This window comes from Ascaphus truei, unplaced genomic scaffold, assembly GCF_040206685.1.
Source record: "Ascaphus truei isolate aAscTru1 unplaced genomic scaffold, aAscTru1.hap1 HAP1_SCAFFOLD_1216, whole genome shotgun sequence".
Classification (NCBI taxonomy): Eukaryota; Metazoa; Chordata; class Amphibia; order Anura; family Ascaphidae; genus Ascaphus; species Ascaphus truei.
In genome coordinates this window covers 82,471-104,281 of record NW_027454087.1, presented here as the reverse complement: position 1 = coordinate 104,281, position 21,811 = coordinate 82,471, and the positions used below count along the sequence as shown (strand labels likewise).

At 47.8% G+C, this 21,811-nt stretch overlaps 5 non-coding genes across 5 annotated transcripts; all 5 read right to left on the bottom strand.

Annotated features, from left to right (window-relative positions):
- Positions 1 to 1,834: 1,834 nt before the first annotated feature.
- On the bottom strand, positions 1,835 to 1,905 carry TRNAG-GCC (transfer RNA glycine (anticodon GCC)). The gene has a single exon. It is a non-coding gene; the product is annotated as a tRNA-Gly (tRNA).
- A 5,884-nt stretch (positions 1,906 to 7,789) lies between these two features.
- On the bottom strand, positions 7,790 to 7,860 carry TRNAG-GCC (transfer RNA glycine (anticodon GCC)). The gene has a single exon. It is a non-coding gene; the product is annotated as a tRNA-Gly (tRNA).
- A 3,510-nt stretch (positions 7,861 to 11,370) lies between these two features.
- Positions 11,371 to 11,441, bottom strand: TRNAG-GCC (transfer RNA glycine (anticodon GCC)). The gene has a single exon. It is a non-coding gene; the product is annotated as a tRNA-Gly (tRNA).
- Positions 11,442 to 16,138: 4,697 nt separating this feature from the next.
- On the bottom strand, positions 16,139 to 16,209 carry TRNAG-GCC (transfer RNA glycine (anticodon GCC)). Its single transcript has one exon. It is a non-coding gene; the product is annotated as a tRNA-Gly (tRNA).
- A 3,519-nt stretch (positions 16,210 to 19,728) lies between these two features.
- On the bottom strand, positions 19,729 to 19,799 carry TRNAG-GCC (transfer RNA glycine (anticodon GCC)). Its single transcript has one exon. It is a non-coding gene; the product is annotated as a tRNA-Gly (tRNA).
- Positions 19,800 to 21,811: the final 2,012 nt, after the last annotated feature.

Sequence of the window (21,811 nt, the reverse complement as noted above, 5' to 3'; positions counted from 1 at the left end):
GTATTATCGATACACGCTTTGAATCTATGCGAGAAATACTTCACGAGTGACTGGTGGTAAAATGTCGCTGTCCTGGATGAATTAGGGAAGTATCCACAATAGTTGCCTGCATGCGGAACCCCGGAAGAGTCAACCAGACGTTGCAGTCTGGTAACCACCGAGACACATCCGTTTATCTAGCTGCGAGGCTGGCTAGTCCCACTGATTTGCCCTGACGAAGCTCCGTACGTAGAGGAGTAAGAAACACGTCGGGTGCGATGACGTCATTCGCTCTGATGTCTCGGCAGGCAGGCACGCACACGCGTTGAGCGGTTCTCATCCTTCCCTTCCACCCACCCCCCCCCCACCCACCCAACTCAACCCTGTTTTGTATTCTGAGTGTAGCTAGCAATAGCCTCAGAATAATGTAGATTGAATTATTTAGCGTACAGGACACTACAGTCCACACAAAGGTATATGGCCTACCTTGAATGTCAAGAACATAGTGAGGCGAAACCCTTGCTTGCTTCAAAAGGTAAGCCATTTGTGTGTGTCATTTGATTTCTCATCTCTGTCTACACATATTTCCCAATCCAGAGCATTGGCCTTCAACCATGACAACAGGGACGCATTCACGGGCATCGTGAACGGCAATTAAAGGAAAAAGGATGCATTGGCCGGGAATCGAACCCGAATTCTACCACTGAACCACCAATGCTGCACTGCAATGAAGGATACAGTTCGCAGAGGCCATCGTGAAAAGAAACGCCGATGTCAACAATCAGAGAGGATATACCAGCATGCGACAACACATTCCAGTGGCCTAAATGAAAGTTTAACCTTCGCACACCTTTCAAGGGATCCTGGTGTCACAAGCGGTAAAAGGAAACATCGTGACTGACTGACCAAAAGATGGGCTTGTGAGCGCTACCCAACCACCTCCAATGGTTTCATTACTATAACGGCAATATAATATGGCACATTGCAATATGTCGCGGTATATATCAAGTTTGGCCGGGCGGCACTATGTTGCAATGATTAAGGAAAGTCATCTGAACGACCAACCATCAGCTCAAAGATGATAAAGATAGCAGTGCCAACTGTGACTGTTCCCTGCCGGTACTGAGCGTGGGATGATACCGCATGCTATATGGTTTTAAATGTTTTAACCTAGCCGTCAGTTAAATGGTGATAATTCCCATGCGCGGTATTATCGATACACGCTTTGAATCTATGCGAGAAATACTTCACGAGTGACTGGTGGTAAAATGTCGCTGTCCTGGATGAATTAGGGAAGTATCCACAATAGTTGCCTGCATGCGGAACCCCGGAAGAGTCAACCAGACGTTGCAGTCTGGTAACCACCGAGACACATCCGTTTATCTAGCTGCGAGGCTGGCTAGTCCCACTGATTTGCCCTGACGAAGCTCCGTACGTAGAGGAGTAAGAAACACGTCGGGTGCGATGACGTCATTCGCTCTGATGTCTCGGCAGGCAGGCACGCACACGCGTTGAGCGGTTCTCATCCTTCCCTTCCACCCACCCCCCCCCCACCCACCCAACTCAACCCTGTTTTGTATTCTGAGTGTAGCTAGCAATAGCCTCAGAATAATGTAGATTGAATTATTTAGCGTACAGGACACTACAGTCCACACAAAGGTATATGGCCTACCTTGAATGTCAAGAACATAGTGAGGCGAAACCCTTGCTTGCTTCAAAAGGTAAGCCATTTGTGTGTGTCATTTGATTTCTCATCTCTGTCTACACATATTTCCCAATCCAGAGCATTGGCCTTCAACCATGACAACAGGGACGCATTCACGGGCATCGTGAACGGCAATTAAAGGAAAAAGGATGCATTGGCCGGGAATCGAACCCGGGCCTCCCGCGTGGCAGGCGAGAATTCTACCACTGAACCACCAATGCTGCACTGCAATGAAGGATACAGTTCGCAGAGGCCATCGTGAAAAGAAACGCCGATGTCAACAATCAGAGAGGATATACCAGCATGCGACAACACATTCCAGTGGCCTAAATGAAAGTTTAACCTTCGCACACCTTTCAAGGGATCCTGGTGTCACAAGCGGTAAAAGGAAACATCGTGACTGACTGACCAAAAGATGGGCTTGTGAGCGCTACCCAACCACCTCCAATGGTTTCATTACTATAACGGCAATATAATATGGCACATTGCAATATGTCGCGGTATATATCAAGTTTGGCCGGGCGGCACTATGTTGCAATGATTAAGGAAAGTCATCTGAACGACCAACCATCAGCTCAAAGATGATAAAGATAGCAGTGCCAACTGTGACTGTTCCCTGCCGGTACTGAGCGTGGGATGATACCGCATGCTATATGGTTTTAAATGTTTTAACCTAGCCGTCAGTTAAATGGTGATAATTCCCATGCGCGGTATTATCGATACACGCTTTGAATCTATGCGAGAAATACTTCACGAGTGACTGGTGGTAAAATGTCGCTGTCCTGGATGAATTAGGGAAGTATCCACAATAGTTGCCTGCATGCGGAACCCCGGAAGAGTCAACCAGACGTTGCAGTCTGGTAACCACCGAGACACATCCGTTTATCTAGCTGCGAGGCTGGCTAGTCCCACTGATTTGCCCTGACGAAGCTCCGTACGTAGAGGAGTAAGAAACACGTCGGGTGCGATGACGTCATTCGCTCTGATGTCTCGGCAGGCAGGCACGCACACGCGTTGAGCGGTTCTCATCCTTCCCTTCCACCCCCCCCCCCACCCACCCACCCAACTCAACCCTGTTTTGTATTCTGAGTGTAGCTAGCAATAGCCTCAGAATAATGTAGATTGAATTATTTAGCGTACAGGACACTACAGTCCACACAAAGGTATATGGCCTACCTTGAATGTCAAGAACATAGTGAGGCGAAACCCTTGCTTGCTTCAAAAGGTAAGCCATTTGTGTGTGTCATTTGATTTCTCATCTCTGTCTACACATATTTCCCAATCCAGAGCATTGGCCTTCAACCATGACAACAGGGACGCATTCACGGGCATCGTGAACGGCAATTAAAGGAAAAAGGATGCATTGGCCGGGAATCGAACCCGAATTCTACCACTGAACCACCAATGCTGCACTGCAATGAAGGATACAGTTCGCAGAGGCCATCGTGAAAAGAAACGCCGATGTCAACAATCAGAGAGGATATACCAGCATGCGACAACACATTCCAGTGGCCTAAATGAAAGTTTAACCTTCGCACACCTTTCAAGGGATCCTGGTGTCACAAGCGGTAAAAGGAAACATCGTGACTGACTGACCAAAAGATGGGCTTGTGAGCGCTACCCAACCACCTCCAATGGTTTCATTACTATAACGGCAATATAATATGGCACATTGCAATATGTCGCGGTATATATCAAGTTTGGCCGGGCGGCACTATGTTGCAATGATTAAGGAAAGTCATCTGAACGACCAACCATCAGCTCAAAGATGATAAAGATAGCAGTGCCAACTGTGACTGTTCCCTGCCGGTACTGAGCGTGGGATGATACCGCATGCTATATGGTTTTAAATGTTTTAACCTAGCCGTCAGTTAAATGGTGATAATTCCCATGCGCGGTATTATCGATACACGCTTTGAATCTATGCGAGAAATACTTCACGAGTGACTGGTGGTAAAATGTCGCTGTCCTGGATGAATTAGGGAAGTATCCACAATAGTTGCCTGCATGCGGAACCCCGGAAGAGTCAACCAGACGTTGCAGTCTGGTAACCACCGAGACACATCCGTTTATCTAGCTGCGAGGCTGGCTAGTCCCACTGATTTGCCCTGACGAAGCTCCGTACGTAGAGGAGTAAGAAACACGTCGGGTGCGATGACGTCATTCGCTCTGATGTCTCGGCAGGCAGGCACGCACACGCGTTGAGCGGTTCTCATCCTTCCCTTCCACCCCCCCCCCCACCCACCCACCCAACTCAACCCTGTTTTGTATTCTGAGTGTAGCTAGCAATAGCCTCAGAATAATGTAGATTGAATTATTTAGCGTACAGGACACTACAGTCCACACAAAGGTATATGGCCTACCTTGAATGTCAAGAACATAGTGAGGCGAAACCCTTGCTTGCTTCAAAAGGTAAGCCATTTGTGTGTGTCATTTGATTTCTCATCTCTGTCTACACATATTTCCCAATCCAGAGCATTGGCCTTCAACCATGACAACAGGGACGCATTCACGGGCATCGTGAACGGCAATTAAAGGAAAAAGGATGCATTGGCCGGGAATCGAACCCGAATTCTACCACTGAACCACCAATGCTGCACTGCAATGAAGGATACAGTTCGCAGAGGCCATCGTGAAAAGAAACGCCGATGTCAACAATCAGAGAGGATATACCAGCATGCGACAACACATTCCAGTGGCCTAAATGAAAGTTTAACCTTCGCACACCTTTCAAGGGATCCTGGTGTCACAAGCGGTAAAAGGAAACATCGTGACTGACTGACCAAAAGATGGGCTTGTGAGCGCTACCCAACCACCTCCAATGGTTTCATTACTATAACGGCAATATAATATGGCACATTGCAATATGTCGCGGTATATATCAAGTTTGGCCGGGCGGCACTATGTTGCAATGATTAAGGAAAGTCATCTGAACGACCAACCATCAGCTCAAAGATGATAAAGATAGCAGTGCCAACTGTGACTGTTCCCTGCCGGTACTGAGCGTGGGATGATACCGCATGCTATATGGTTTTAAATGTTTTAACCTAGCCGTCAGTTAAATGGTGATAATTCCCATGCGCGGTATTATCGATACACGCTTTGAATCTATGCGAGAAATACTTCACGAGTGACTGGTGGTAAAATGTCGCTGTCCTGGATGAATTAGGGAAGTATCCACAATAGTTGCCTGCATGCGGAACCCCGGAAGAGTCAACCAGACGTTGCAGTCTGGTAACCACCGAGACACATCCGTTTATCTAGCTGCGAGGCTGGCTAGTCCCACTGATTTGCCCTGACGAAGCTCCGTACGTAGAGGAGTAAGAAACACGTCGGGTGCGATGACGTCATTCGCTCTGATGTCTCGGCAGGCAGGCACGCACACGCGTTGAGCGGTTCTCATCCTTCCCTTCCACCCCCCCCCCCACCCACCCACCCAACTCAACCCTGTTTTGTATTCTGAGTGTAGCTAGCAATAGCCTCAGAATAATGTAGATTGAATTATTTAGCGTACAGGACACTACAGTCCACACAAAGGTATATGGCCTACCTTGAATGTCAAGAACATAGTGAGGCGAAACCCTTGCTTGCTTCAAAAGGTAAGCCATTTGTGTGTGTCATTTGATTTCTCATCTCTGTCTACACATATTTCCCAATCCAGAGCATTGGCCTTCAACCATGACAACAGGGACGCATTCACGGGCATCGTGAACGGCAATTAAAGGAAAAAGGATGCATTGGCCGGGAATCGAACCCGAATTCTACCACTGAACCACCAATGCTGCACTGCAATGAAGGATACAGTTCGCAGAGGCCATCGTGAAAAGAAACGCCGATGTCAACAATCAGAGAGGATATACCAGCATGCGACAACACATTCCAGTGGCCTAAATGAAAGTTTAACCTTCGCACACCTTTCAAGGGATCCTGGTGTCACAAGCGGTAAAAGGAAACATCGTGACTGACTGACCAAAAGATGGGCTTGTGAGCGCTACCCAACCACCTCCAATGGTTTCATTACTATAACGGCAATATAATATGGCACATTGCAATATGTCGCGGTATATATCAAGTTTGGCCGGGCGGCACTATGTTGCAATGATTAAGGAAAGTCATCTGAACGACCAACCATCAGCTCAAAGATGATAAAGATAGCAGTGCCAACTGTGACTGTTCCCTGCCGGTACTGAGCGTGGGATGATACCGCATGCTATATGGTTTTAAATGTTTTAACCTAGCCGTCAGTTAAATGGTGATAATTCCCATGCGCGGTATTATCGATACACGCTTTGAATCTATGCGAGAAATACTTCACGAGTGACTGGTGGTAAAATGTCGCTGTCCTGGATGAATTAGGGAAGTATCCACAATAGTTGCCTGCATGCGGAACCCCGGAAGAGTCAACCAGACGTTGCAGTCTGGTAACCACCGAGACACATCCGTTTATCTAGCTGCGAGGCTGGCTAGTCCCACTGATTTGCCCTGACGAAGCTCCGTACGTAGAGGAGTAAGAAACACGTCGGGTGCGATGACGTCATTCGCTCTGATGTCTCGGCAGGCAGGCACGCACACGCGTTGAGCGGTTCTCATCCTTCCCTTCCACCCACCCCCCCCCCACCCACCCAACTCAACCCTGTTTTGTATTCTGAGTGTAGCTAGCAATAGCCTCAGAATAATGTAGATTGAATTATTTAGCGTACAGGACACTACAGTCCACACAAAGGTATATGGCCTACCTTGAATGTCAAGAACATAGTGAGGCGAAACCCTTGCTTGCTTCAAAAGGTAAGCCATTTGTGTGTGTCATTTGATTTCTCATCTCTGTCTACACATATTTCCCAATCCAGAGCATTGGCCTTCAACCATGACAACAGGGACGCATTCACGGGCATCGTGAACGGCAATTAAAGGAAAAAGGATGCATTGGCCGGGAATCGAACCCGAATTCTACCACTGAACCACCAATGCTGCACTGCAATGAAGGATACAGTTCGCAGAGGCCATCGTGAAAAGAAACGCCGATGTCAACAATCAGAGAGGATATACCAGCATGCGACAACACATTCCAGTGGCCTAAATGAAAGTTTAACCTTCGCACACCTTTCAAGGGATCCTGGTGTCACAAGCGGTAAAAGGAAACATCGTGACTGACTGACCAAAAGATGGGCTTGTGAGCGCTACCCAACCACCTCCAATGGTTTCATTACTATAACGGCAATATAATATGGCACATTGCAATATGTCGCGGTATATATCAAGTTTGGCCGGGCGGCACTATGTTGCAATGATTAAGGAAAGTCATCTGAACGACCAACCATCAGCTCAAAGATGATAAAGATAGCAGTGCCAACTGTGACTGTTCCCTGCCGGTACTGAGCGTGGGATGATACCGCATGCTATATGGTTTTAAATGTTTTAACCTAGCCGTCAGTTAAATGGTGATAATTCCCATGCGCGGTATTATCGATACACGCTTTGAATCTATGCGAGAAATACTTCACGAGTGACTGGTGGTAAAATGTCGCTGTCCTGGATGAATTAGGGAAGTATCCACAATAGTTGCCTGCATGCGGAACCCCGGAAGAGTCAACCAGACGTTGCAGTCTGGTAACCACCGAGACACATCCGTTTATCTAGCTGCGAGGCTGGCTAGTCCCACTGATTTGCCCTGACGAAGCTCCGTACGTAGAGGAGTAAGAAACACGTCGGGTGCGATGACGTCATTCGCTCTGATGTCTCGGCAGGCAGGCACGCACACGCGTTGAGCGGTTCTCATCCTTCCCTTCCACCCACCCCCCCCCCACCCACCCAACTCAACCCTGTTTTGTATTCTGAGTGTAGCTAGCAATAGCCTCAGAATAATGTAGATTGAATTATTTAGCGTACAGGACACTACAGTCCACACAAAGGTATATGGCCTACCTTGAATGTCAAGAACATAGTGAGGCGAAACCCTTGCTTGCTTCAAAAGGTAAGCCATTTGTGTGTGTCATTTGATTTCTCATCTCTGTCTACACATATTTCCCAATCCAGAGCATTGGCCTTCAACCATGACAACAGGGACGCATTCACGGGCATCGTGAACGGCAATTAAAGGAAAAAGGATGCATTGGCCGGGAATCGAACCCGGGCCTCCCGCGTGGCAGGCGAGAATTCTACCACTGAACCACCAATGCTGCACTGCAATGAAGGATACAGTTCGCAGAGGCCATCGTGAAAAGAAACGCCGATGTCAACAATCAGAGAGGATATACCAGCATGCGACAACACATTCCAGTGGCCTAAATGAAAGTTTAACCTTCGCACACCTTTCAAGGGATCCTGGTGTCACAAGCGGTAAAAGGAAACATCGTGACTGACTGACCAAAAGATGGGCTTGTGAGCGCTACCCAACCACCTCCAATGGTTTCATTACTATAACGGCAATATAATATGGCACATTGCAATATGTCGCGGTATATATCAAGTTTGGCCGGGCGGCACTATGTTGCAATGATTAAGGAAAGTCATCTGAACGACCAACCATCAGCTCAAAGATGATAAAGATAGCAGTGCCAACTGTGACTGTTCCCTGCCGGTACTGAGCGTGGGATGATACCGCATGCTATATGGTTTTAAATGTTTTAACCTAGCCGTCAGTTAAATGGTGATAATTCCCATGCGCGGTATTATCGATACACGCTTTGAATCTATGCGAGAAATACTTCACGAGTGACTGGTGGTAAAATGTCGCTGTCCTGGATGAATTAGGGAAGTATCCACAATAGTTGCCTGCATGCGGAACCCCGGAAGAGTCAACCAGACGTTGCAGTCTGGTAACCACCGAGACACATCCGTTTATCTAGCTGCGAGGCTGGCTAGTCCCACTGATTTGCCCTGACGAAGCTCCGTACGTAGAGGAGTAAGAAACACGTCGGGTGCGATGACGTCATTCGCTCTGATGTCTCGGCAGGCAGGCACGCACACGCGTTGAGCGGTTCTCATCCTTCCCTTCCACCCCCCCCCCCACCCACCCACCCAACTCAACCCTGTTTTGTATTCTGAGTGTAGCTAGCAATAGCCTCAGAATAATGTAGATTGAATTATTTAGCGTACAGGACACTACAGTCCACACAAAGGTATATGGCCTACCTTGAATGTCAAGAACATAGTGAGGCGAAACCCTTGCTTGCTTCAAAAGGTAAGCCATTTGTGTGTGTCATTTGATTTCTCATCTCTGTCTACACATATTTCCCAATCCAGAGCATTGGCCTTCAACCATGACAACAGGGACGCATTCACGGGCATCGTGAACGGCAATTAAAGGAAAAAGGATGCATTGGCCGGGAATCGAACCCGAATTCTACCACTGAACCACCAATGCTGCACTGCAATGAAGGATACAGTTCGCAGAGGCCATCGTGAAAAGAAACGCCGATGTCAACAATCAGAGAGGATATACCAGCATGCGACAACACATTCCAGTGGCCTAAATGAAAGTTTAACCTTCGCACACCTTTCAAGGGATCCTGGTGTCACAAGCGGTAAAAGGAAACATCGTGACTGACTGACCAAAAGATGGGCTTGTGAGCGCTACCCAACCACCTCCAATGGTTTCATTACTATAACGGCAATATAATATGGCACATTGCAATATGTCGCGGTATATATCAAGTTTGGCCGGGCGGCACTATGTTGCAATGATTAAGGAAAGTCATCTGAACGACCAACCATCAGCTCAAAGATGATAAAGATAGCAGTGCCAACTGTGACTGTTCCCTGCCGGTACTGAGCGTGGGATGATACCGCATGCTATATGGTTTTAAATGTTTTAACCTAGCCGTCAGTTAAATGGTGATAATTCCCATGCGCGGTATTATCGATACACGCTTTGAATCTATGCGAGAAATACTTCACGAGTGACTGGTGGTAAAATGTCGCTGTCCTGGATGAATTAGGGAAGTATCCACAATAGTTGCCTGCATGCGGAACCCCGGAAGAGTCAACCAGACGTTGCAGTCTGGTAACCACCGAGACACATCCGTTTATCTAGCTGCGAGGCTGGCTAGTCCCACTGATTTGCCCTGACGAAGCTCCGTACGTAGAGGAGTAAGAAACACGTCGGGTGCGATGACGTCATTCGCTCTGATGTCTCGGCAGGCAGGCACGCACACGCGTTGAGCGGTTCTCATCCTTCCCTTCCACCCACCCCCCCCCCACCCACCCAACTCAACCCTGTTTTGTATTCTGAGTGTAGCTAGCAATAGCCTCAGAATAATGTAGATTGAATTATTTAGCGTACAGGACACTACAGTCCACACAAAGGTATATGGCCTACCTTGAATGTCAAGAACATAGTGAGGCGAAACCCTTGCTTGCTTCAAAAGGTAAGCCATTTGTGTGTGTCATTTGATTTCTCATCTCTGTCTACACATATTTCCCAATCCAGAGCATTGGCCTTCAACCATGACAACAGGGACGCATTCACGGGCATCGTGAACGGCAATTAAAGGAAAAAGGATGCATTGGCCGGGAATCGAACCCGAATTCTACCACTGAACCACCAATGCTGCACTGCAATGAAGGATACAGTTCGCAGAGGCCATCGTGAAAAGAAACGCCGATGTCAACAATCAGAGAGGATATACCAGCATGCGACAACACATTCCAGTGGCCTAAATGAAAGTTTAACCTTCGCACACCTTTCAAGGGATCCTGGTGTCACAAGCGGTAAAAGGAAACATCGTGACTGACTGACCAAAAGATGGGCTTGTGAGCGCTACCCAACCACCTCCAATGGTTTCATTACTATAACGGCAATATAATATGGCACATTGCAATATGTCGCGGTATATATCAAGTTTGGCCGGGCGGCACTATGTTGCAATGATTAAGGAAAGTCATCTGAACGACCAACCATCAGCTCAAAGATGATAAAGATAGCAGTGCCAACTGTGACTGTTCCCTGCCGGTACTGAGCGTGGGATGATACCGCATGCTATATGGTTTTAAATGTTTTAACCTAGCCGTCAGTTAAATGGTGATAATTCCCATGCGCGGTATTATCGATACACGCTTTGAATCTATGCGAGAAATACTTCACGAGTGACTGGTGGTAAAATGTCGCTGTCCTGGATGAATTAGGGAAGTATCCACAATAGTTGCCTGCATGCGGAACCCCGGAAGAGTCAACCAGACGTTGCAGTCTGGTAACCACCGAGACACATCCGTTTATCTAGCTGCGAGGCTGGCTAGTCCCACTGATTTGCCCTGACGAAGCTCCGTACGTAGAGGAGTAAGAAACACGTCGGGTGCGATGACGTCATTCGCTCTGATGTCTCGGCAGGCAGGCACGCACACGCGTTGAGCGGTTCTCATCCTTCCCTTCCACCCACCCCCCCCCCACCCACCCAACTCAACCCTGTTTTGTATTCTGAGTGTAGCTAGCAATAGCCTCAGAATAATGTAGATTGAATTATTTAGCGTACAGGACACTACAGTCCACACAAAGGTATATGGCCTACCTTGAATGTCAAGAACATAGTGAGGCGAAACCCTTGCTTGCTTCAAAAGGTAAGCCATTTGTGTGTGTCATTTGATTTCTCATCTCTGTCTACACATATTTCCCAATCCAGAGCATTGGCCTTCAACCATGACAACAGGGACGCATTCACGGGCATCGTGAACGGCAATTAAAGGAAAAAGGATGCATTGGCCGGGAATCGAACCCGGGCCTCCCGCGTGGCAGGCGAGAATTCTACCACTGAACCACCAATGCTGCACTGCAATGAAGGATACAGTTCGCAGAGGCCATCGTGAAAAGAAACGCCGATGTCAACAATCAGAGAGGATATACCAGCATGCGACAACACATTCCAGTGGCCTAAATGAAAGTTTAACCTTCGCACACCTTTCAAGGGATCCTGGTGTCACAAGCGGTAAAAGGAAACATCGTGACTGACTGACCAAAAGATGGGCTTGTGAGCGCTACCCAACCACCTCCAATGGTTTCATTACTATAACGGCAATATAATATGGCACATTGCAATATGTCGCGGTATATATCAAGTTTGGCCGGGCGGCACTATGTTGCAATGATTAAGGAAAGTCATCTGAACGACCAACCATCAGCTCAAAGATGATAAAGATAGCAGTGCCAACTGTGACTGTTCCCTGCCGGTACTGAGCGTGGGATGATACCGCATGCTATATGGTTTTAAATGTTTTAACCTAGCCGTCAGTTAAATGGTGATAATTCCCATGCGCGGTATTATCGATACACGCTTTGAATCTATGCGAGAAATACTTCACGAGTGACTGGTGGTAAAATGTCGCTGTCCTGGATGAATTAGGGAAGTATCCACAATAGTTGCCTGCATGCGGAACCCCGGAAGAGTCAACCAGACGTTGCAGTCTGGTAACCACCGAGACACATCCGTTTATCTAGCTGCGAGGCTGGCTAGTCCCACTGATTTGCCCTGACGAAGCTCCGTACGTAGAGGAGTAAGAAACACGTCGGGTGCGATGACGTCATTCGCTCTGATGTCTCGGCAGGCAGGCACGCACACGCGTTGAGCGGTTCTCATCCTTCCCTTCCACCCCCCCCCCCACCCACCCACCCAACTCAACCCTGTTTTGTATTCTGAGTGTAGCTAGCAATAGCCTCAGAATAATGTAGATTGAATTATTTAGCGTACAGGACACTACAGTCCACACAAAGGTATATGGCCTACCTTGAATGTCAAGAACATAGTGAGGCGAAACCCTTGCTTGCTTCAAAAGGTAAGCCATTTGTGTGTGTCATTTGATTTCTCATCTCTGTCTACACATATTTCCCAATCCAGAGCATTGGCCTTCAACCATGACAACAGGGACGCATTCACGGGCATCGTGAACGGCAATTAAAGGAAAAAGGATGCATTGGCCGGGAATCGAACCCGAATTCTACCACTGAACCACCAATGCTGCACTGCAATGAAGGATACAGTTCGCAGAGGCCATCGTGAAAAGAAACGCCGATGTCAACAATCAGAGAGGATATACCAGCATGCGACAACACATTCCAGTGGCCTAAATGAAAGTTTAACCTTCGCACACCTTTCAAGGGATCCTGGTGTCACAAGCGGTAAAAGGAAACATCGTGACTGACTGACCAAAAGATGGGCTTGTGAGCGCTACCCAACCACCTCCAATGGTTTCATTACTATAACGGCAATATAATATGGCACATTGCAATATGTCGCGGTATATATCAAGTTTGGCCGGGCGGCACTATGTTGCAATGATTAAGGAAAGTCATCTGAACGACCAACCATCAGCTCAAAGATGATAAAGATAGCAGTGCCAACTGTGACTGTTCCCTGCCGGTACTGAGCGTGGGATGATACCGCATGCTATATGGTTTTAAATGTTTTAACCTAGCCGTCAGTTAAATGGTGATAATTCCCATGCGCGGTATTATCGATACACGCTTTGAATCTATGCGAGAAATACTTCACGAGTGACTGGTGGTAAAATGTCGCTGTCCTGGATGAATTAGGGAAGTATCCACAATAGTTGCCTGCATGCGGAACCCCGGAAGAGTCAACCAGACGTTGCAGTCTGGTAACCACCGAGACACATCCGTTTATCTAGCTGCGAGGCTGGCTAGTCCCACTGATTTGCCCTGACGAAGCTCCGTACGTAGAGGAGTAAGAAACACGTCGGGTGCGATGACGTCATTCGCTCTGATGTCTCGGCAGGCAGGCACGCACACGCGTTGAGCGGTTCTCATCCTTCCCTTCCACCCCCCCCCCCACCCACCCACCCAACTCAACCCTGTTTTGTATTCTGAGTGTAGCTAGCAATAGCCTCAGAATAATGTAGATTGAATTATTTAGCGTACAGGACACTACAGTCCACACAAAGGTATATGGCCTACCTTGAATGTCAAGAACATAGTGAGGCGAAACCCTTGCTTGCTTCAAAAGGTAAGCCATTTGTGTGTGTCATTTGATTTCTCATCTCTGTCTACACATATTTCCCAATCCAGAGCATTGGCCTTCAACCATGACAACAGGGACGCATTCACGGGCATCGTGAACGGCAATTAAAGGAAAAAGGATGCATTGGCCGGGAATCGAACCCGAATTCTACCACTGAACCACCAATGCTGCACTGCAATGAAGGATACAGTTCGCAGAGGCCATCGTGAAAAGAAACGCCGATGTCAACAATCAGAGAGGATATACCAGCATGCGACAACACATTCCAGTGGCCTAAATGAAAGTTTAACCTTCGCACACCTTTCAAGGGATCCTGGTGTCACAAGCGGTAAAAGGAAACATCGTGACTGACTGACCAAAAGATGGGCTTGTGAGCGCTACCCAACCACCTCCAATGGTTTCATTACTATAACGGCAATATAATATGGCACATTGCAATATGTCGCGGTATATATCAAGTTTGGCCGGGCGGCACTATGTTGCAATGATTAAGGAAAGTCATCTGAACGACCAACCATCAGCTCAAAGATGATAAAGATAGCAGTGCCAACTGTGACTGTTCCCTGCCGGTACTGAGCGTGGGATGATACCGCATGCTATATGGTTTTAAATGTTTTAACCTAGCCGTCAGTTAAATGGTGATAATTCCCATGCGCGGTATTATCGATACACGCTTTGAATCTATGCGAGAAATACTTCACGAGTGACTGGTGGTAAAATGTCGCTGTCCTGGATGAATTAGGGAAGTATCCACAATAGTTGCCTGCATGCGGAACCCCGGAAGAGTCAACCAGACGTTGCAGTCTGGTAACCACCGAGACACATCCGTTTATCTAGCTGCGAGGCTGGCTAGTCCCACTGATTTGCCCTGACGAAGCTCCGTACGTAGAGGAGTAAGAAACACGTCGGGTGCGATGACGTCATTCGCTCTGATGTCTCGTCAGGCAGGCACGCACACGCGTTGAGCGGTTCTCATCCTTCCCTTCCACCCACCCCCCCCCCACCCACCCAACTCAACCCTGTTTTGTATTCTGAGTGTAGCTAGCAATAGCCTCAGAATAATGTAGATTGAATTATTTAGCGTACAGGACACTACAGTCCACACAAAGGTATATGGCCTACCTTGAATGTCAAGAACATAGTGAGGCGAAACCCTTGCTTGCTTCAAAAGGTAAGCCATTTGTGTGTGTCATTTGATTTCTCATCTCTGTCTACACATATTTCCCAATCCAGAGCATTGGCCTTCAACCATGACAACAGGGACGCATTCACGGGCATCGTGAACGGCAATTAAAGGAAAAAGGATGCATTGGCCGGGAATCGAACCCGAATTCTACCACTGAACCACCAATGCTGCACTGCAATGAAGGATACAGTTCGCAGAGGCCATCGTGAAAAGAAACGCCGATGTCAACAATCAGAGAGGATATACCAGCATGCGACAACACATTCCAGTGGCCTAAATGAAAGTTTAACCTTCGCACACCTTTCAAGGGATCCTGGTGTCACAAGCGGTAAAAGGAAACATCGTGACTGACTGACCAAAAGATGGGCTTGTGAGCGCTACCCAACCACCTCCAATGGTTTCATTACTATAACGGCAATATAATATGGCACATTGCAATATGTCGCGGTATATATCAAGTTTGGCCGGGCGGCACTATGTTGCAATGATTAAGGAAAGTCATCTGAACGACCAACCATCAGCTCAAAGATGATAAAGATAGCAGTGCCAACTGTGACTGTTCCCTGCCGGTACTGAGCGTGGGATGATACCGCATGCTATATGGTTTTAAATGTTTTAACCTAGCCGTCAGTTAAATGGTGATAATTCCCATGCGCGGTATTATCGATACACGCTTTGAATCTATGCGAGAAATACTTCACGAGTGACTGGTGGTAAAATGTCGCTGTCCTGGATGAATTAGGGAAGTATCCACAATAGTTGCCTGCATGCGGAACCCCGGAAGAGTCAACCAGACGTTGCAGTCTGGTAACCACCGAGACACATCCGTTTATCTAGCTGCGAGGCTGGCTAGTCCCACTGATTTGCCCTGACGAAGCTCCGTACGTAGAGGAGTAAGAAACACGTCGGGTGCGATGACGTCATTCGCTCTGATGTCTCGGCAGGCAGGCACGCACACGCGTTGAGCGGTTCTCATCCTTCCCTTCCACCCACCCCCCCCCCACCCACCCAACTCAACCCTGTTTTGTATTCTGAGTGTAGCTAGCAATAGCCTCAGAATAATGTAGATTGAATTATTTAGCGTACAGGACACTACAGTCCACACAAAGGTATATGGCCTACCTTGAATGTCAAGAACATAGTGAGGCGAAACCCTTGCTTGCTTCAAAAGGTAAGCCATTTGTGTGTGTCATTTGATTTCTCATCTCTGTCTACACATATTTCCCAATCCAGAGCATTGGCCTTCAACCATGACAACAGGGACGCATTCACGGGCATCGTGAACGGCAATTAAAGGAAAAAGGATGCATTGGCCGGGAATCGAACCCGGGCCTCCCGCGTGGCAGGCGAGAATTCTACCACTGAACCACCAATGCTGCACTGCAATGAAGGATACAGTTCGCAGAGGCCATCGTGAAAAGAAACGCCGATGTCAACAATCAGAGAGGATATACCAGCATGCGACAACACATTCCAGTGGCCTAAATGAAAGTTTAACCTTCGCACACCTTTCAAGGGATCCTGGTGTCACAAGCGGTAAAAGGAAACATCGTGACTGACTGACCAAAAGATGGGCTTGTGAGCGCTACCCAACCACCTCCAATGGTTTCATTACTATAACGGCAATATAATATGGCACATTGCAATATGTCGCGGTATATATCAAGTTTGGCCGGGCGGCACTATGTTGCAATGATTAAGGAAAGTCATCTGAACGACCAACCATCAGCTCAAAGATGATAAAGATAGCAGTGCCAACTGTGACTGTTCCCTGCCGGTACTGAGCGTGGGATGATACCGCATGCTATATGGTTTTAAATGTTTTAACCTAGCCGTCAGTTAAATGGTGATAATTCCCATGCGCGGTATTATCGATACACGCTTTGAATCTATGCGAGAAATACTTCACGAGTGACTGGTGGTAAAATGTCGCTGTCCTGGATGAATTAGGGAAGTATCCACAATAGTTGCCTGCATGCGGAACCCCGGAAGAGTCAACCAGACGTTGCAGTCTGGTAACCACCGAGACACATCCGTTTATCTAGCTGCGAGGCTGGCTAGTCCCACTGATTTGCCCTGACGAAGCTCCGTACGTAGAGGAGTAAGAAACACGTCGGGTGCGATGACGTCATTCGCTCTGATGTCTCGGCAGGCAGGCACGCACACGCGTTGAGCGGTTCTCATCCTTCCCTTCCACCCCCCCCCCCCACCCACCCACCCAACTCAACCCTGTTTTGTATTCTGAGTGTAGCTAGCAATAGCCTCAGAATAATGTAGATTGAATTATTTAGCGTACAGGACACTACAGTCCACACAAAGGTATATGGCCTACCTTGAATGTCAAGAACATAGTGAGGCGAAACCCTTGCTTGCTTCAAAAGGTAAGCCATTTGTGTGTGTCATTTGATTTCTCATCTCTGTCTACACATATTTCCCAATCCAGAGCATTGGCCTTCAACCATGACAACAGGGACGCATTCACGGGCATCGTGAACGGCAATTAAAGGAAAAAGGATGCATTGGCCGGGAATCGAACCCGAATTCTACCACTGAACCACCAATGCTGCACTGCAATGAAGGATACAGTTCGCAGAGGCCATCGTGAAAAGAAACGCCGATGTCAACAATCAGAGAGGATATACCAGCATGCGACAACACATTCCAGTGGCCTAAATGAAAGTTTAACCTTCGCACACCTTTCAAGGGATCCTGGTGTCACAAGCGGTAAAAGGAAACATCGTGACTGACTGACCAAAAGATGGGCTTGTGAGCGCTACCCAACCACCTCCAATGGTTTCATTACTATAACGGCAATATAATATGGCACATTGCAATATGTCGCGGTATATATCAAGTTTGGCCGGGCGGCACTATGTTGCAATGATTAAGGAAAGTCATCTGAACGACCAACCATCAGCTCAAAGATGATAAAGATAGCAGTGCCAACTGTGACTGTTCCCTGCCGGTACTGAGCGTGGGATGATACCGCATGCTATATGGTTTTAAATGTTTTAACCTAGCCGTCAGTTAAATGGTGATAATTCCCATGCGCGGTATTATCGATACACGCTTTGAATCTATGCGAGAAATACTTCACGAGTGACTGGTGGTAAAATGTCGCTGTCCTGGATGAATTAGGGAAGTATCCACAATAGTTGCCTGCATGCGGAACCCCGGAAGAGTCAACCAGACGTTGCAGTCTGGTAACCACCGAGACACATCCGTTTATCTAGCTGCGAGGCTGGCTAGTCCCACTGATTTGCCCTGACGAAGCTCCGTACGTAGAGGAGTAAGAAACACGTCGGGTGCGATGACGTCATTCGCTCTGATGTCTCGGCAGGCAGGCACGCACACGCGTTGAGCGGTTCTCATCCTTCCCTTCCACCCCCCCCCCACCCACCCACCCACCCACCCAACTCAACCCTGTTTTGTATTCTGAGTGTAGCTAGCAATAGCCTCAGAATAATGTAGATTGAATTATTTAGCGTACAGGACACTACAGTCCACACAAAGGTATATGGCCTACCTTGAATGTCAAGAACATAGTGAGGCGAAACCCTTGCTTGCTTCAAAAGGTAAGCCATTTGTGTGTGTCATTTGATTTCTCATCTCTGTCTACACATATTTCCCAATCCAGAGCATTGGCCTTCAACCATGACAACAGGGACGCATTCACGGGCATCGTGAACGGCAATTAAAGGAAAAAGGATGCATTGGCCGGGAATCGAACCCGAATTCTACCACTGAACCACCAATGCTGCACTGCAATGAAGGATACAGTTCGCAGAGGCCATCGTGAAAAGAAACGCCGATGTCAACAATCAGAGAGGATATACCAGCATGCGACAACACATTCCAGTGGCCTAAATGAAAGTTTAACCTTCGCACACCTTTCAAGGGATCCTGGTGTCACAAGCGGTAAAAGGAAACATCGTGACTGACTGACCAAAAGATGGGCTTGTGAGCGCTACCCAACCACCTCCAATGGTTTCATTACTATAACGGCAATATAATATGGCACATTGCAATATGTCGCGGTATATATCAAGTTTGGCCGGGCGGCACTATGTTGCAATGATTAAGGAAAGTCATCTGAACGACCAACCATCAGCTCAAAGATGATAAAGATAGCAGTGCCAACTGTGACTGTTCCCTGCCGGTACTGAGCGTGGGATGATACCGCATGCTATATGGTTTTAAATGTTTTAACCTAGCCGTCAGTTAAATGGTGATAATTCCCATGCGCGGTATTATCGATACACGCTTTGAATCTATGCGAGAAATACTTCACGAGTGACTGGTGGTAAAATGTCGCTGTCCTGGATGAATTAGGGAAGTATCCACAATAGTTGCCTGCATGCGGAACCCCGGAAGAGTCAACCAGACGTTGCAGTCTGGTAACCACCGAGACACATCCGTTTATCTAGCTGCGAGGCTGGCTAGTCCCACTGATTTGCCCTGACGAAGCTCCGTACGTAGAGGAGTAAGAAACACGTCGGGTGCGATGACGTCATTCGCTCTGATGTCTCGGCAGGCAGGCACGCACACGCGTTGAGCGGTTCTCATCCTTCCCTTCCACCCACCCCCCCCCCACCCACCCAACTCAACCCTGTTTTGTATTCTGAGTGTAGCTAGCAATAGCCTCAGAATAATGTAGATTGAATTATTTAGCGTACAGGACACTACAGTCCACACAAAGGTATATGGCCTACCTTGAATGTCAAGAACATAGTGAGGCGAAACCCTTGCTTGCTTCAAAAGGTAAGCCATTTGTGTGTGTCATTTGATTTCTCATCTCTGTCTACACATATTTCCCAATCCAGAGCATTGGCCTTCAACCATGACAACAGGGACGCATTCACGGGCATCGTGAACGGCAATTAAAGGAAAAAGGATGCATTGGCCGGGAATCGAACCCGGGCCTCCCGCGTGGCAGGCGAGAATTCTACCACTGAACCACCAATGCTGCACTGCAATGAAGGATACAGTTCGCAGAGGCCATCGTGAAAAGAAACGCCGATGTCAACAATCAGAGAGGATATACCAGCATGCGACAACACATTCCAGTGGCCTAAATGAAAGTTTAACCTTCGCACACCTTTCAAGGGATCCTGGTGTCACAAGCGGTAAAAGGAAACATCGTGACTGACTGACCAAAAGATGGGCTTGTGAGCGCTACCCAACCACCTCCAATGGTTTCATTACTATAACGGCAATATAATATGGCACATTGCAATATGTCGCGGTATATATCAAGTTTGGCCGGGCGGCACTATGTTGCAATGATTAAGGAAAGTCATCTGAACGACCAACCATCAGCTCAAAGATGATAAAGATAGCAGTGCCAACTGTGACTGTTCCCTGCCGGTACTGAGCGTGGGATGATACCGCATGCTATATGGTTTTAAATGTTTTAACCTAGCCGTCAGTTAAATGGTGATAATTCCCATGCGCGGTATTATCGATACACGCTTTGAATCTATGCGAGAAATACTTCACGAGTGACTGGTGGTAAAATGTCGCTGTCCTGGATGAATTAGGGAAGTATCCACAATAGTTGCCTGCATGCGGAACCCCGGAAGAGTCAACCAGACGTTGCAGTCTGGTAACCACCGAGACACATCCGTTTATCTAGCTGCGAGGCTGGCTAGTCCCACTGATTTGCCCTGACGAAGCTCCGTACGTAGAGGAGTAAGAAACACGTCGGGTGCGATGACGTCATTCGCTCTGATGTCTCGGCAGGCAGGCACGCACACGCGTTGAGCGGTTCTCATCCTTCCCTTCCACCCCCCCCCCCACCCACCCACCCAACTCAACCCTGTTTTGTATTCTGAGTGTAGCTAGCAATAGCCTCAGAATAATGTAGATTGAATTATTTAGCGTACAGGACACTACAGTCCACACAAAGGTATATGGCCTACCTTGAATGTCAAGAACATAGTGAGGCGAAACCCTTGCTTGCTTCAAAAGGTAAGCCATTTGTGTGTGTCATTTGATTTCTCATCTCTGTCTACACATATTTCCCAATCCAGAGCATTGGCCTTCAACCATGACAACAGGGACGCATTCACGGGCATCGTGAACGGCAATTAAAGGAAAAAGGATGCATTGGCCGGGAATCGAACCCGAATTCTACCACTGAACCACCAATGCTGCACTGCAATGAAGGATACAGTTCGCAGAGGCCATCGTGAAAAGAAACGCCGATGTCAACAATCAGAGAGGATATACCAGCATGCGACAACACATTCCAGTGGCCTAAATGAAAGTTTAACCTTCGCACACCTTTCAAGGGATCCTGGTGTCACAAGCGGTAAAAGGAAACATCGTGACTGACTGACCAAAAGATGGGCTTGTGAGCGCTACCCAACCACCTCCAATGGTTTCATTACTATAACGGCAATATAATATGGCACATTGCAATATGTCGCGGTATATATCAAGTTTGGCCGGGCGGCACTATGTTGCAATGATTAAGGAAAGTCATCTGAACGACCAACCATCAGCTCAAAGATGATAAAGATAGCAGTGCCAACTGTGACTGTTCCCTGCCGGTACTGAGCGTGGGATGATACCGCATGCTATATGGTTTTAAATGTTTTAACCTAGCCGTCAGTTAAATGGTGATAATTCCCATGCGCGGTATTATCGATACACGCTTTGAATCTATGCGAGAAATACTTCACGAGTGACTGGTGGTAAAATGTCGCTGTCCTGGATGAATTAGGGAAGTATCCACAATAGTTGCCTGCATGCGGAACCCCGGAAGAGTCAACCAGACGTTGCAGTCTGGTAACCACCGAGACACATCCGTTTATCTAGCTGCGAGGCTGGCTAGTCCCACTGATTTGCCCTGACGAAGCTCCGTACGTAGAGGAGTAAGAAACACGTCGGGTGCGATGACGTCATTCGCTCTGATGTCTCGGCAGGCAGGCACGCACACGCGTTGAGCGGTTCTCATCCTTCCCTTCCACCCCC